Below are 17,241 nucleotides of genomic sequence, written 5' to 3'. Positions count from 1 at the left end.
ATGTATATATTTTTGTGTGTCGCGTTTAAAAATATATTATAAATTCAATTTCAAAGTGATTGCTATTATATGGTTTTTGAGATTATAATAAAAACTAGAGACGTGTTGAATGTAATATTATTATCGCAGTTATAGTTGTCTTAATGTAATGTTTTCTCTATATTTTATCAACAAATATACAAGTTACTCACGTAAAGTCAAGAATATTAATTCAAATGTATAATGTTTCATATTATGTCCAAATTATATCCTTTGCAAGTTCAACGAAATCCTTTACGATTTCAATGGAAGAGACTTGTTCACTGGAGGCTCCAGTCAATAACCTGTGAACCAGTAATTAATATGTATTTTTTTCTTACACTTAATATTGTTATTAATTCGCAAGTTGATTAATAATACATTTTTAAAATAATAATTAAAGTAAATAGTTGTATAATATGTAATTATTTTGTATGACTTATTTTAATGGCTGACAAAAAAAAAAAAAAAAACATTTTTGAAAAGTAAGGGGGGTAGGATTGAAAATTTTGGGAACCACTGTCATACAATGTGTCAGTAGAATAAATTACGTAATGAATTTTCAATCCTTCTACTGAACAACACTTATATCCTTATTAACCCTTCAAAAAATATTTAAGCACAACTCAATGACAAAATATTATCTTGGTTTTTTAAAATTAAAAAAAAATGCAAACATGCGATTTACTTAAAATACTTTTACATAAAATTGTAATTTGAGCATATGGGATCCATATACGTGGTCCTTCCAAACCATGAAACATCAGACTCGCTACAAGCGTTCCAAAAATAGCGATTACACTTATCTAAGTGCTATGATATATTCCAAACTTAAAATAATAATATAAAAACCTCTTTTCATCAACTGTGAGATTGCAATTAATCTTAAAAAAAAAATAGAAATTCTATACAAAATTAATGAACCATATACTGTAACAAAATAAGGTCTTTCTTATCAATAGAAGATAACACCTCATACATGGGTTAAAGTTCGAGGGACGGAAGGACTCAGTCTTCCTACTTCTGACTGAGCTTAAAAGGTGTCACCTTTAACGAATTCTTCAAAAAGTAATTTGGTACGCCAAAGCATTGAAGTTTAACTAAAATAATTATTTATTTTTGAAATTGTATTATTTTAGATTTTCAGTTTGTTATTAATCATCACAGTCTATATTTATTTAGTTTAATAAAAAAAATATTGTTAAAGTATCGGCACCTGCGCACAACAACCTGCACGGTAAACATGGGTTCCCAATATCTCAATAATTAGCTCAGTGCCTACTTCAGCGTGTATCGTTGTTGTTTATACAACTGACGTATTTATAACAGATTGCAATACCATCTAATACGAAACAGAATAATATTATGTGACATTATATCTTTAGGAATATAATATTAAAATATTAATCATAGTGGAATTTTTTATGTAAATAAATGCAAGGTGTTTTTCAAAGAAAGTGAGAAAAAATGTAGATTTCTCAAATTAATGAATAATCTATTCTTTTATAGTTTATTGTACGATACAACGTCATTACATCTCATGCCCAAAATAAAATTGTTGCTGTTTTATCTAACTTTAATAATATATGATAATGTAATTTTAAAAATTATCAGATATTATATCTATGGACACTTTAAATATAAATATTTAAATTTCTAAATTTCTAATATAACAAGAATGTATTATAGTAGTTTCTCTGTTATATAACATTTTATTATTATAAAAACATTAGTTTTTTATTTAGTGGATCAATCAATACCTCAACTGGGATCCGACCAAGGATAATACATAACCGTAATACATATATTGTTTAGAAAGCAATTGCAGGAGTCATTTTATGACATACGCGTGCACACGGACATTAAACAAATATCATTGCTACACGCACACGCGTGCACACACACACACTCACATACATAAACAATAAACATACTATATTATTATATATATATATAGGGCGTTGTCATTGTCGTTAACATCTAGTCATGGCTGTCGACAAAGATACTATTTTCATCAGATTAAAACATAGTGTTCTTATATACAATAGTATAACGTGTTATGACTATAATTCAAACCACCTCAACCCTACGGTTTATCTGAAAGATATTACATAGTTTAATGTAATTACAGTATACACTTAAAAGTCTTCTCCGTAATATTATGCATGTTTAATTCTTATACGAATGCACACCTTATTATACGAAAGGTATTCAAAGTGTATTTTTTAGTTCTTTTTTTAAGAGGATGGTTGAAAATTTCCGATGACGCAATCATATAATCTACACTACAGTGTTATTATTTCAGTTGCTTAAAATTTCTAATATTATACCTCAGAAATGCTTGGTGCAAGAATTAGTCGATCAAAATAAATTAGAGCAAGTCAACAAAAGTCATCTTCTCTTTTCGCTGTGATATATGTATCTCAATAAAATTAAACAATGTAACCATTCCTATCTCCAACGAAACAAAATACCTTGGTAATATACTAGACAAACGTCTAACCCCCACTTCAAAAACAAAAAAAAAATGACCAACATTTTACCTTTTCAGTCTTCTCTTTAAGTTCAAACTCAAAATTAAATTAAACATGCTCCTATATTAAACCATCATTAGATTACTTTAGTTTAATATACGGTAATCAAAACTAAGAGCCAGTTAGTTACCAGGGTTAAACCCTTAAACATTCAAACAATTGTAAACTAACTCGAAAAACTACATTTTAAGGATTTTCACATGAAATGTACATTAAATACATACCTCTAAATTCGAACCATATATTTCTTCAAATTGTATGTATCCCTGATGACAGTGACGTATGCAAGATTTTGCAATGGGGGGAGGGGCTTGAAAATAAAAAAATACTCAGTTGTAACAAACGCATTGGCTTAAAAATTAAAATAGTTGTTTTTTTATTTCTTACATAAATTAAGCATAAAATAAACAAAAAAAATAAGAAGAAATTATACATAAATTTAATAAAATTTATATTTTAATTGTATAAGATTATAAATACCCTTTTATAGACTGTGGTCGTAATCACAGACTAAGATAATATAATACCTATATAATATTTATTAATATCTTAGTCCGGGGTTCTAATAAATGGGTAAATACACGCTATATTAAATCGTTGGTAGATTTAAAAACAAAAATAATAATACCATCAACGGGTGGGGGGGGTGGCTTCAGCACGTTAGCCCCTCCCTGCGTACGCCGCTGCTTGATGAATCCACTTGCAGATTAAAAATAAAAAAATAAAATGTTATTCCCTCCTATATAAATAAATAATATACACCAAACTTGTACACAAATACGTAAGGGTTTCTCATAGTACACGGTTCAAATTACTTATACATATTATATTGATATCATCATTACTTCTTGTACATGTGTGTAGTAAAGTAATTTATTATTTGTATAATATACAACAAGTCCTGAATTTAAGTCTGGCCCATCTCACTGACACATATGGCCGATTTTGAAATTATAGAAGAAGGAAAATGACCATCTTGTTTCAACCTCTTCTTTCTCCTCCTATTCCTCTTCCCACTACCGTACCCAAACGACGAACACCGCTCATATATTATTATAATATATTAATATGTATAATATTATGTACGAGAGTAAAATCCCTTTTGGATCCATTACGGTCGATCGCGGTGGAGGAGTATAGAACAAAGAGCCGAGGCGATGGTCGGGCTGACAGCGTTTCGGAATTCGGGACCGTGCTAGTTTCCAAAATTAATAGCCCCGCGAAAATTGAATATGATAATTATGCCACGCGCGGTCTCCGTAGCAGTTAACGCTTATTATATATAGGTCCTATGCTGATGGCGGCGTGTCCATGTCACCGGGCGTGTGAGCTTGTGTTCGATGCAGTGAATGCAGAGTCAGTGGACGTATAATCCCACAGTCGGGTCGATGGTCCTGGTGCGTCCGGGAGTGGGTAAGAGGTGGGGTGGGTGTATATGTACCGCAACAAACACCTACCCGCAACCCTGAAAGATAACCAAAACACATATTGTATGCAGACCGGGATGGAGACGAATATATTATAATATCCGTTACTATTGCACAATATACATAAAATATATATATATATATATATATATAATATCGCATATAGGTATACGACGTATAGGTTTGCGATTATATATTATACAGAGTGATTCACCAAACATGATGACCCTCTTTTTCTTCTTTAATAATGCAGTTATTCAAAATCTGTTTTTTTGGAATTTTCATATTTACCTAAATACCATTTTTTTTTTCAATTCTCGTTATTTTTTTAACTACTTATGAAATGTTCTGTGGAGATATGAACTTCTTTTTTTTAAGTGAAAACCCCTACTTTCTACTGTAAATTTTTTACTGGATCATAATTTGAACATATTGATTTTGAGTTACCATTAACTTTTAGTTACTTAACGTTGTGTATACTAAGGATAATAGTACCATGTTAATGGGTTTAGAAAGTATACTAGAATGATGGGATAGAATGATAATTTTAAAATGTTGATGATTAATAAACATTTATAGTTTTTAAAAATTGACCAGTATAATTAATATTAATTCCAATATTAATGGCATATTGTATCACCACAGGACACTTTTTAAACAATAAAAATAAATTAAACATTTTAAAATATAGTTTTTAGTATATTTAAAAATTCCAAAAATCATAATTTGAATAAATTAATTTGCTAATTGATAAATAACATTGTTTATAATAATTTAAGCGACATGGTAGTATACACTTCAAACATGTACGTACTATTGCGTATTTTATTATCAGTGTTTGAAATTTTGTAGCCCTAAAACACATTTGAATATGCATTTTAAATATAAAAAAATAAGTTCAGAATTTTTTTTTTAAAATTCATTTATAATTGGGTTTAAAAAATAAAATATATAAATAAAACATCATAGTGTTCATAAAAGCAATCTGTATAAAATTAGTTTGCACAAAACAGTAATTATTTAAATACAAATATGAATTTAAAAAAAATGTTTTCCCTTGGAAACTATAGCTATCACAAATATAATCATGATTGTATTATATAATTATTATAAATTATTTATTTTATATCGGCTTAGCAACATGGCACATATTATAATATTATTATCTATTTACAGCGTGATAGGTATACACTAATAAAATCATAGATATTTTATAATATCATAATAATCTACAGTACGTGTTTAATAATATGGTATTACTGTTGTAAGTACACATAAAGGATGATATTCCGAAATTCAAATTCCATCGACTTAAACGTCGATACCGTATTAAATCGTCGTCGGGTGGCGAAGTGGTGTGGATGATTTGTAGTGGGAGTTTCATATGCGTGTGCACTACTGGTAGATGTGTGGATTAGATGGATTGGATTGTGGGAACAGTAAATAGAAGGCTCATGGGACGATGACAATGAGATTTTGTAGGCCGGACTTCAAACGCGGGATTAATACGTGTGAAACGCATACGGTTTTCGCCGGTAAAGATACGCGAGTAATCATATTACAGTATTATACACAATATTCTAATAATACATAATTCCATTGTTATGACACCATTGTTATGTACATGATACATATAACATTTTAATAGGTAATTATTTTAATTTATTAATTAGCACTTGTTAAAATTTAACTAGGTTTTATTATTTAAAAAATATCATTCAATCTTGATCATCATCAAACAAAAAACAATATAATGTTGAAATTTAAATTTAAAAAAAATTATAGTTTCCTTTACAATAACAATTTTAAAACTGTAAAAAATAAAAACGTTTTTTGGCATTTTTAGATACATATTTATTGTAAGAATACCTATTCTATTTTTTATAATATTATCATATTTTAAATGTAAAATAAAAAAAATAATACAACTAATAATCATTTTACTATGATATACAAAATGTATATTATCCAGTGCTATTATCAGTAAGTTATATCACAATGTCACACGTATCAATAGTGCCAATAATTAGTAACCGTAGACTATCTAGTGCCATAATAATAATAATAATAATAATATATGATCGTGTTATAATTTCCATCATATATTCGTCATTATTATTATTATTATTATTATTATTCGTGTATTTAGGACAACAACAGAACAATTGACAACCATCATAGTTTCCAGCATAATCAATATATTTATGATATTTGAAGCCATTGCTATTTGAATTGTAACAGTTTTTACTCGAACATAAAATAACATACTTTATTGCTTAATGAGAGTAAAAGTATCTCTTATATTATGATATTATGTTGTTTCAATAACAACTGATTCATATAGATTGTGTGAAGCGAGATAAATAATAATACATATCAATATTATTATTCATTGACATTTTTATGCAATTGATTTCAAACGAAGCAAAATTTGTTTTTGAATATGTGATAATATGATATTATAATCGTCTAGAGTAAATGAATCAAAAGTATTTATAGATTTAAAAACATAATAATATAACTATGCGTTAGATTATCAGAAATACGATTAAACTTTTAAAATATCATAGTTTGTTACACTAACAAACACGATACATATAACAACCACGTATATATTATTGTTACGGTTCGTTGAAAAACGGATTCGACATATATATATATTATTATATTTGTTATAGTATAGTAAATACAAATATCTAAAACATGGTGATTCGCGATGAAATATTCAACGGTAACAAACGTTACCGACGCCGGCGGTACCAAAACCGACTGCCAAACGACATTGAACGACCAAAGATTTACAGTCATAGGACCTTCTGGCGTTTGTGTTCGAGCCAACAAATGCCCGCACGGTGTGTTTTGACTAAAAGGAAACTTTTTGCATTCGCCACCGTTTTGGAAATGGTTATCCATACATAAGCTACAATTTAGTAGATTCCAAGGCTGTTTGGATTCACGCCAAGCCCAGATAGTGCGTTCGTTCTCTCCTCCGCCCAATAGTCATATAACACAATATATATTTTCCCAACGGGTTTTCGCCAATGCTACACTAATTTCCGTTTCGCCAAATTAGCACTCAGGCAAACGCTATGCTTTTTTGTTGTTTTCTATTCTTAAGCGAATTTATGGCTTTAATAAAAACGCATATTATACGTATACTTATAAATGTGGACGATGCGCGTGTGCGTCGGAGAGTATGCACTTGGTTCGAACCAAGTACAGCCGAGCGATAAAACTAAGCGAATCGCTAAAAACTTACGATTCTCCACATAAAAACCAAATCGAAAATATAAAATGTTTACTTTTGACTGTTTGTTTCTAACTTTTCACCGAGATTTGTAAAACGTAATTCAACTATTTTTACCGTGTATTTTTCTGTATTTTATCAAATAGGTATGTTAAAAAATAATTATTTATAATTTATTTATTTTTAATAGTACTATCTTTAGTAAGATCACTTGAAAAAAAAATTCAAACTTTGGAATTAACCAAAATATAAAATATACTATACTGATTAATGAATAATTATATCAATCATATTTCTAAAAATGATTAGAAATCAAACTAAATTCATAAGCTTTTACAATTTTTAAGTGAAATATAAATAAAAGTTAATTCGTTAAAATAATTTATATAAAATATAACAATATAATAGTATACATATAATATAGATGATATTATAAAACTTGATAATTAATTACAAATTATATTCAATTTATTTTTATTATTACAGCGCAATTTATATTTGATCCATTTTACTTACGAAATTATACAAGATTATAATTAATTAATTAATTTTAATTTTGCATCTTAAGAAATATTATAAGTATTTAGGTATAGTTGACTAAGTATAAATATTTTAGTTTAACTTGATATAATTTATAATTGACTAAACAAAAAATTTTTAGTTTAAATTTAAAAATATATTTACTATATTTTATTGTAGATATAATATTTTTGTATTCGAATAAAAATTGTAAGACGTTAAATCTGTTTTTTTTTTTTATATAGGGTTAGAATAAGTTTAGTGCGAGGAATCATTTTAAACAAATATATAACAGTTTTTTTCAAAGATACAGTTAAACCGTTAGAGATTTTCTCATAAGATATTTATTGGCTATAGGAATATAGCACTCACCCGGTTAAGGTTATTGAAAACTTTTGATGTTGTTAGTAAATAACTTTTTTTTTAAACTAGACTGCTATTTTCTTTATCTTTACCATGAATATGAAAAACTTCCTATTTTTAATTTTAAATCTAAATATAACCAAAATTAACATTAAGAAACTTGCTCAATGAATTTATAAATTATTACACGGATCATTGGATTAAAGTTTAAGTAACAGCTAAACGATAAATAATATATATGTATAATACATTTTATATCCTTATTGAGTTTATATCTAACAATATGCATAGTAAACCCGTTTAAGAAAACTCTAGATAACTTGTGAAGTTCGATTTAATGTTGTTAATTTCATATTTTTAGTAAACTAATGATATAAAATATAATAAGCTCAGTTCTTGGCAATATTTTCATAATATTATATTGTATAAGATAAATAATAAAGATAAAGAATATTGTGTTATATTTATATCAGATATACAAAGTAAGTAAACGATTCTACAAAGTTCTAACGAAAACATAGTTCTACAATAGACTGTAGTATATTGCGAGTAAGTACCTATAAAGTATAGGTAATTTCAGCTAACGATTAATTAAGAAAAAAATCATATGAATGATATTAAATTCGTGTTAACTGATAGCTTTACTATACGTATATTTTAAGTAGGTTATGTTTTGTTTGCAAACATAATAATAATATGGTATATACTTATATATTGAAATAAATTATACATTCTTTATATTATATTATGATGGTACATAATAACTTGAAATATAAAAATTAAAAACAATAATTACATTATTCATATAGGTGTCTGCATGCTATGCAACCAATTAACTATAATTATGTTTAGGTTATTCATTTTTTTTTTTTAATTATCATGACATTACATTTTTCATATAAGTTCGTAAATAGCATGCATGAGTTATTTTATTATTGGTAGGTACCTAGCAGTATCGGCGTATAATAATAAAAACTCAATACATAACGACGGCGACAAACGTTATTAAAAATGTTTTGGGTACTACCACATTTGACCATCGAGCTCTTAATATTATGTAAATCAAGAAAGCAGCTTTGCCGCTTTGGAACCATACTTAGTGTTTCTTAGGTGTATGATAAAGATGAGGTAAAATGAAAGGGATGTAAGATTAGCGGAAACCTAATAGACAATAATGTTAATTAAATTGTGGGACCACAGTGGGCTAGAAATCCCTTAATTCTGAAACAGAAGCTTTATATGTAGCACACACATGTTCGATATTAAGTTTCCTTACCCCAAAAAATATTGATAAGCAATTAAAAGTCCGATGATTAAATGGGAAATTAATATGATGTTAAATTATAAAATATCAATAACATCTATCACTACAGTTATTTTTTTTTAGTTTTAAGAGTTTAAATTACATACATGTTATAAAATAAGATTTAATTTTCATGATTTATAATTTTTTTTTTCACTACACAAAAATATAATAGATAATATACATTTTGAAATTTCTGATACTATTACAATACTATAAAGTATGAATAATAAAATATACACTTTTTATGTATTTATATTAATATAAATTTCAATATCTAAATTGATATTTAATTTAGTATTGATATTACTCATTAACTTAACTGAACAATAATAATGTTTAATTGGGTGAATTGTTCACAATAATGTATAATGAATAAGGAGACTTATCACCTTTGTTTTACACTTTTACATAACCATTGAACATAATAGTTCATATAATTTATGATAATTAAATGCTAAATAAAACAACTTAATTTATTAATGATTAAATTGTTCTACTAATCTTTAAGATCTTCAAGTTCAGGGATCATAAATAAAAAAATTGTTTTGATACCAAATATCTATATTTTTAATTATATTAGACAATATTAAATATTAAATTCATATTTAAATTATGATTTTGCAAGTATATAATATAGACAGATAATTGAATACATTTATAAATCAAATATTATTTTCAATATCATTATTCTTTATTATTTGAACAAAATATAATATATTATAACGGAATATATGTATAATATAAGTACACATTACTCCATTTAGACAATAATATATAGTTTCTAATCTACATTTTAGTTTACTTGAAATACCTAGTTGATTATATTTTATAAACAATATGTATTTTATATTTTTAAATGCAAATAGCATAAGCACCCCATATTCGTAATTAGTTTTTATTCTTAACAGTTTACATTAAACTAATTACGGTGTACAACCCTTTCGTATCAAGACACACTTCATTGTTTTAAAAATATTCTTATAAAAATACCATGGTATTTATGGTACCAAAAACTTTATTTATCTAATTTTTATCTCGCTAACACACAATTATTCAAAAAGTTATTATTACTCTATAACACACAAGGGTGTCCCTATTATGGAAAAATAACTACCTAAGACTTAAATTCTAACAAATGAAAATAAAAATTATTTTGACGTTTAGTAGTACAGTAAAAATATTTAATCATACAACCAATACATCATTTAACATTTTAAAGTATGATTATTTTATTCTTTCCACTAATCATATAAAATAAATTGATAGATTACAATTAACTTATTTCAATATGCCTACATTTATGTCACTACCAATCGATGTTAAATAAATAATATATCAGTAATAATAAAAACTTTTATTTCCATGCAAGTAGTTATTTTATTTAATCATATAATAATTATACCTAATTAATACAATATAAACCTAGATCAAAAATAATTTGTTAAGGTAAAAAACCAAAACTTTTCAAATATTTTATTAACACAATAAAAAATAAAATAAACATAAACTAATATTGATCTCAATTAAAATAATAATTACCAACACTGAAATCAGAAACTTACACTTTTTAAAAAATAGATAAGCTAAATGAATTTATATTGGTTATAATATACTTATATTTTATTAGGCGTTTACAATCTAGCTATTATTTACAGAAAAATTAAACCGTATTTAAAATAAAATAACATGTATTAATTTTACAAAAAAATAAAATAAATAAATAAAAATAAAAAAATAAATACGATTTAACAATATATCAATATATATGTGCATATACGGTGATTCACCAAGTATAATTAATATTCAAAATATAATCCAATTTTAAGAACTTTTAAATATTCCTAAACACCATATTTTTAAATTCTTAAGATTTTTAATTTTACTTAAGAAGTGTCCTTTTAAAATCTAAACTTATGTTTTTTAAATGAAAATCATCCTTTTTGTAATAAAATACTTAGCGGGTAATTTTTCTGAAAATTTAACGTATCAGAATCCATTTGAACGTGTAGATATTCAATTATTTAATTTTGAGTACTGAGGATAATTAATACTTCGATCATAATATGCTAAATATATATGGAATTATGGTAACTTAAACATATTAGCAATTTATATTAATCTATTAATATTTATATTTTATAAAAATGATTCAAGTATCACTATTATATATTAGATTCAATATTTTAAGTATATTAGAAAATTTCAAAGATGTCCGTGAACCATAACATGCTTGGTGAATCATTCTGTATGTACAAAATAGTAATAATTCAGATAATATATCTTTTTATTCTTCTTGTTTTCAATATTTAAATGATTATATAACTCTTTTTTTTACTACAAAATATTATTAAAAACATTAACCTTCATAAAAATAATTATACATAGATAAATTTAAATTTAAAAATATTTTATAATCTTATATATTAAAAATAAACATTTATATTTAAGATAGATACTATTATATTATTATAGATAATAAGACAACTTCATGCACAACAACTATGGTAAGTTTGAATCGGTTAAAGTTTAAGTCTATAATAATGGGATCAGAATAGTCTCAAGACTTTAGATGGCCTTTATAGCATTGTCTGTGTTATGAAACTACTCAATCTTGCTTACTCTTAAAACCATGCTATATTATGTTGACTGTAGTATCATATTATATACGCAAGTAGTGGCGCAAAAAAATATCATCTTCATTTGTCAAAATATTCTTTTGCATTTGTCTCGCTTATCAAGTTTAGGGATTTGCAAAAAGCCCTACTGAATTTATTTAAAATATGCGTACAACATTTAAATATACGTAAAAAATAACGTTGTTTTCCATAAAGAAACACTTTAACACATCTAAACTAAAGGAAAGTGAAAAGTCGCATACAACTGATGAATAATACAATATTAATTAAATTACAATTGGTAATAATTAAAATTATTATTTATTCCGATTATTGTAATATTAAAATACTATGAAAGTAATCTAAATATTTTTTAAATTTAATTTTTTTATACAATAACAAAATTATAATTGTCTTCAGAAGAATTAGAATTTGAAAATATAGCCCACATCAAAATACATTTCTCATGTTTGCAAGTTTTTTAATTTTTTTTTCTATAACTATGGAAGTTTATAATTTACAAAAAAATAATAAATATTAATATAATAATATATATATATATATATATATATATATAAAATTGAATAGTATAAAAGTATTATTTTTAATTAAGAATTAGAAATAATTTTAAAAGTATGCAAAATTTTGTCTTTGGAATACTGGTTGTTAGTACCTATTCTGTCGGGAGCACACAATTTAAACAACACTTAACACACAACAGATGATCAATTTATTTATAAACAGCTATTGGATGTATGTGTATGTTTGAAAAAAGAATGAGTAAATCCAACCAAATTTAGAAAATACGAATGATATTACTATAAATAAAATATAACTATAACTTTACTATCCTCAGAAAGCAGTGGCGGATCCAAGGAGGGGTAAAAGGGTGAATACTCCCCACTTTTGATCTTATTATATTTAAATTTTATAAATTTATAATAGTATGAAAATGTTGTCATTGGTACCAGTTTGTAAAAATAAATTGTAAATGGTGAATATTAATAACTAAATAATAAGTAATTAATTATGTTTATATTAATAAGTATGTTATTAAGTAGGTATGAATAGTATCTGATGGATATATTTTAATTACCCCACCACCCTTTGATGAATTTCTGGATCCACCCCTGTCAGAAAGTTAAAAAAAAAAAATCAAACTATTGCAGTTACAATCCATTTTTCGTATACAATTAATTATTATTAAATTAAAACTAAACACGAAAATACAATATTTTATGATTCTGTAGAGTATTTAGCCAAACCTACTATAGGTATAGCAGAAACAGTTTCCTCAATTCTTTTTTTTTCATTAATATTACAAGATCTTATGGATTTCAAAGTAATTATTCATTTTAAACTATTTGTTCAAATTTTTTTCAAAATATTATTTTTTTTATAAATGTATAGAAAAAAATCATTGATTCTATAGTTTAAAACAATCGAATACAAATAAATTATATTTTTAATTTTTATAATTTTAAATATATATCGTGTAATTATAATATGTCTATGTTGCTCCGAATTCGTTAACAGACAGGAATATTGCTGACTTCACTGAATTATGTAATTATGGTAACATACGAGAATAATATAAACTATTTAGCTAATACATTGATAAAGCTATATAGATAATGTAATAATTTATAATAATATACTACCAACTGTTTGGACGATAAACATAGACTTACAATATATACAACATTTTATTTATTTTGTGTTATACATTTTCATAAAACAAAGTACCTAATTATTAAAAAAACAAAAATTAAGTAATGAATAAAAAATAAAACGTAATATTGTTTTAGGTTATTTGCATATTCCTGTCCTATTTTTTTCATTATCAACAGTTGTGTAGTATTAAAATAATCTTTGAATACAGTGTATTAGTTAAGTTTCTACGTGATCGATTCTTAAAGTAAAATAGTTAAATATCTCCAGTTCGCCCGTTTTGTTTATTTATTCATATTAGGTCTGTGCTCGAAGCGACCATTGAATATTCAGCCATCAAAAGACATTGACGCACACTCGATACTTTCTATATAGGTGTATATATTATATAATTTCTGCTCTAGTAATCAATTTTACCTGAAGTCAACCAGTTATTTTTGAAAATCCCTACCTACTCCTTGTTTCTTATTTTATTTTAGTGTTAAAAGAAGTAAATAAAAATGAGTTGATGAGTGGGGGGGGGTGGAGGAAGTATACATCGTTAACTGGTAATTTTTTTTTCTAGAAACGTATGTTTTTCAGTGTTTACTCCAATGTATTACGGTCATGTGATATATTGGACATTAAAGCGCTTTAGGCGTCAACTAAGCCAATTGCTAATCATTTGATAATTGCGTGAGTTATTATTATTATTATTATTATTATTATTGTTTGGCAAACAGAATTCGCATAGTGAAAATGAATAACTGGACTATGGCATTAAGTTTTAAGAGCGTTTGTTTTGGTATGCCAACATTTATTTCTATTTATATATATATATATATATATATATAGAGTAAAAGTATAAAATACATATAACATAACGTAGTAAGTACCAATTAGAGATAGGCCCAATAAAATATTTTTTAAATTATAACTCAATACATATTAATAAAAATATAAAGTTTTTTACCCGTGTTTCTGGTTCTGAGTATTCAATTCTTCTTTCTACTTTAATTAATTTTTCATTTAAAATAAGTAACCCGGATCGACATGACACATTTATAAAACTATTAGAAATTTTGATTTGGTTCTTTATCTTGAATTATTATTGGTAATTATGTTTATCGATCCGTTTTATTATCGTAACAATAATTGTTAATGTATTAAAAATACTTTAATCATTAACTTATACGTTACTAGTAAACTTATTAGATCCTGATTAATAATTGATATATATTGAATACAATTATTGTTATATTTATAAATAAGATGTTTATTGTTTAAATTAATTATATATTATTTATCTCATGCACTAATTAATTTTCCAATGTCTAGGTCTTTCGCTTTAATTTATCCTTTAGATCTATTTTAGTTGAAGGTCCGGGTTTATCTTTTTCTGCTAACTCTTCATCGATTAATAGCTCAAAATTGCCTACTGCCTCTCGAGATGGACATTTATTCCAACGTACATCAGGAATTCCATTGATTGGTAAGACTATATTTAACATATTGTCAATCAATTGGTATTTCAATATACGGTCATTCCCTGTAGTAGCTGCCAGTGAAGGAGATGCATTTACTTCGATTAACCAGGGTTTTAAATTATCATCAATTATTATATCATATCCATAACATTCAAAACAATGTCTATCATTAGTCATTATGTAACTCACCGATTTTAAAGAATGAACTATCAACCAAACAATATTGTCAAATAATTCATCAGTTACAGTTTTTCCTCTTGTGCTTTCTAAAAATAGTCTCAAATTTTGAACGCTTAATTTACCGCCATGCATAGTGTTGTATTCATCTGCTTGTTTTTGTATGGAGACATTAGTCAAATGGATTAATAAATTGTCTATATCAGTAACACTTGTATTATATTTTGCAGTACAGAATCGACAAAAGCCTGACTTAAATAAGTATGCTTTTAATGGACGAAAAGATGTGACCAAAACATATAAACGAAGATCAAACTTTTTACCACCAATAAGTAATGGATTATCAATATATTTAGATATAACATATGATTCCTTAATGGTAGACGTATTGAAATTATGATACTTGGTATCTCTAGACCATTTCTTCAATTTTGATAATCTATTAATAAGGAATATTCCTGTTCCTTGAGATTTTCCGACTGGTTTCATAATCCATGTACTTGGGCCAACCTTGCGGTATTCTTCTACAAACATACTATAGTCTGCGGGTAGCAAAAATGTAACTGGAATAAAATCTAAGTATAAGTATTTTCCATTCAAACGCTTGGCTAATGGACTTCCCTCTTTTTCAAGTTCACGTCTATAACGTTTAATATTCTTAATCAACATATCTTTACGACTGAGCTCATGATGATTAGGAAAATGATTGATCATTTGGTTGTCCTTCATTCTATAACCATTGTCAATACTAAATAGACTACGGCATGTTTGTATACTAGCCCAGTACAAATTCCAATCATCTTCAGGGCCAACGTGTACCCAGCCTCTTTTATCAAAATTGCTTAATATAACTGACCTGTCAACATCTGTACAATATGTTATTTTCATTAAAATGATAGAAAAACTAGTGTTGAAGAAATTGTTTAATTAAAATCTATAAGACTACCGGTTAAAACTTAAATATAGATTGATCAAGCAATGTTATAATAAATGGATGTGTCCATGGTAACAACAATTATACTTAAGTACCTATTTTAGAGCTTACTCAGGTATGTTTAAAATATGGTATAAAGAGTGATATGTTAAGATAGATACATAACATGATTTTTATGGGACTACAATAAAAAAAAATTTATGTGCTTACTAAATCAATTGAGAAAATCTGTATTTTTTTTATGCTGCCAGTAATCACCTCAATGTGTTCCAGTCTTATTGTATTTGTTTTTTAACGCTTTCATTAGGTTCTCCCACAGGTACGGAATATACGTGAGCGACAAAATGTATCAAATAAATAGTAATCGCTAGTTAGTCACAACTGTATAGGCGAAGCTTACAACAATTTATATATATACATATATATGTGATATAGTTCTATGGAGTAACATTTTAAGATCACATTATTATTTATCAATAACCAAAGCCATAAAACTTTATGGTATAGTGTAAATCACACACAAGATCGTAGATAAATTATGAAATAGATTTTAGAAAATCTAATTTTTCATAGTTTACTTGTGTAAATATAATGGGAATATAATTTTTTCACCTAAATTGTATTTTAAATTAAATTTATTCTAATAAACTTTTTTCTATTAAAAATCTAACATCCAGTTATTAATTGTTTTAAAAAAAATGTCTTTAATTAACCATTTTTTCCACAAAACATTTGGACGAAACTTTTTTAATACAAATGTTAGATGGAATTATAGACATATAGTTGCATGGATCTGTTACCAAAGCCCAATGTGTTATCATTGAATCTTTGAGTCATTTGGCGGGGGAGAAAAGTACATTATCAGGGCAATAATATTTTCTATTCTGTTTTAGTGTTATCACACGACGAAACGTCGTCATTATTCGCCACTTGTCAATGTGACATGAACGGCAATTGGGTACGA

The 17,241-nt window shown here is 26.0% G+C and overlaps 1 pseudogene; it reads right to left on the bottom strand.

Annotated features, from left to right (window-relative positions):
- Positions 1-15,013: 15,013 nt before the first annotated feature.
- On the bottom strand, positions 15,014-16,234 carry LOC113558689 (annotated as a pseudogene).
- Positions 16,235-17,241: the final 1,007 nt, after the last annotated feature.

This window comes from Rhopalosiphum maidis, chromosome 1, assembly GCF_003676215.2.
Source record: "Rhopalosiphum maidis isolate BTI-1 chromosome 1, ASM367621v3, whole genome shotgun sequence".
NCBI classification, from domain to species: Eukaryota; Metazoa; Arthropoda; class Insecta; order Hemiptera; family Aphididae; genus Rhopalosiphum; species Rhopalosiphum maidis.
Note: the sequence above shows the minus strand (reverse complement) of the source record. Positions and strands in the feature narration are given on the sequence as shown.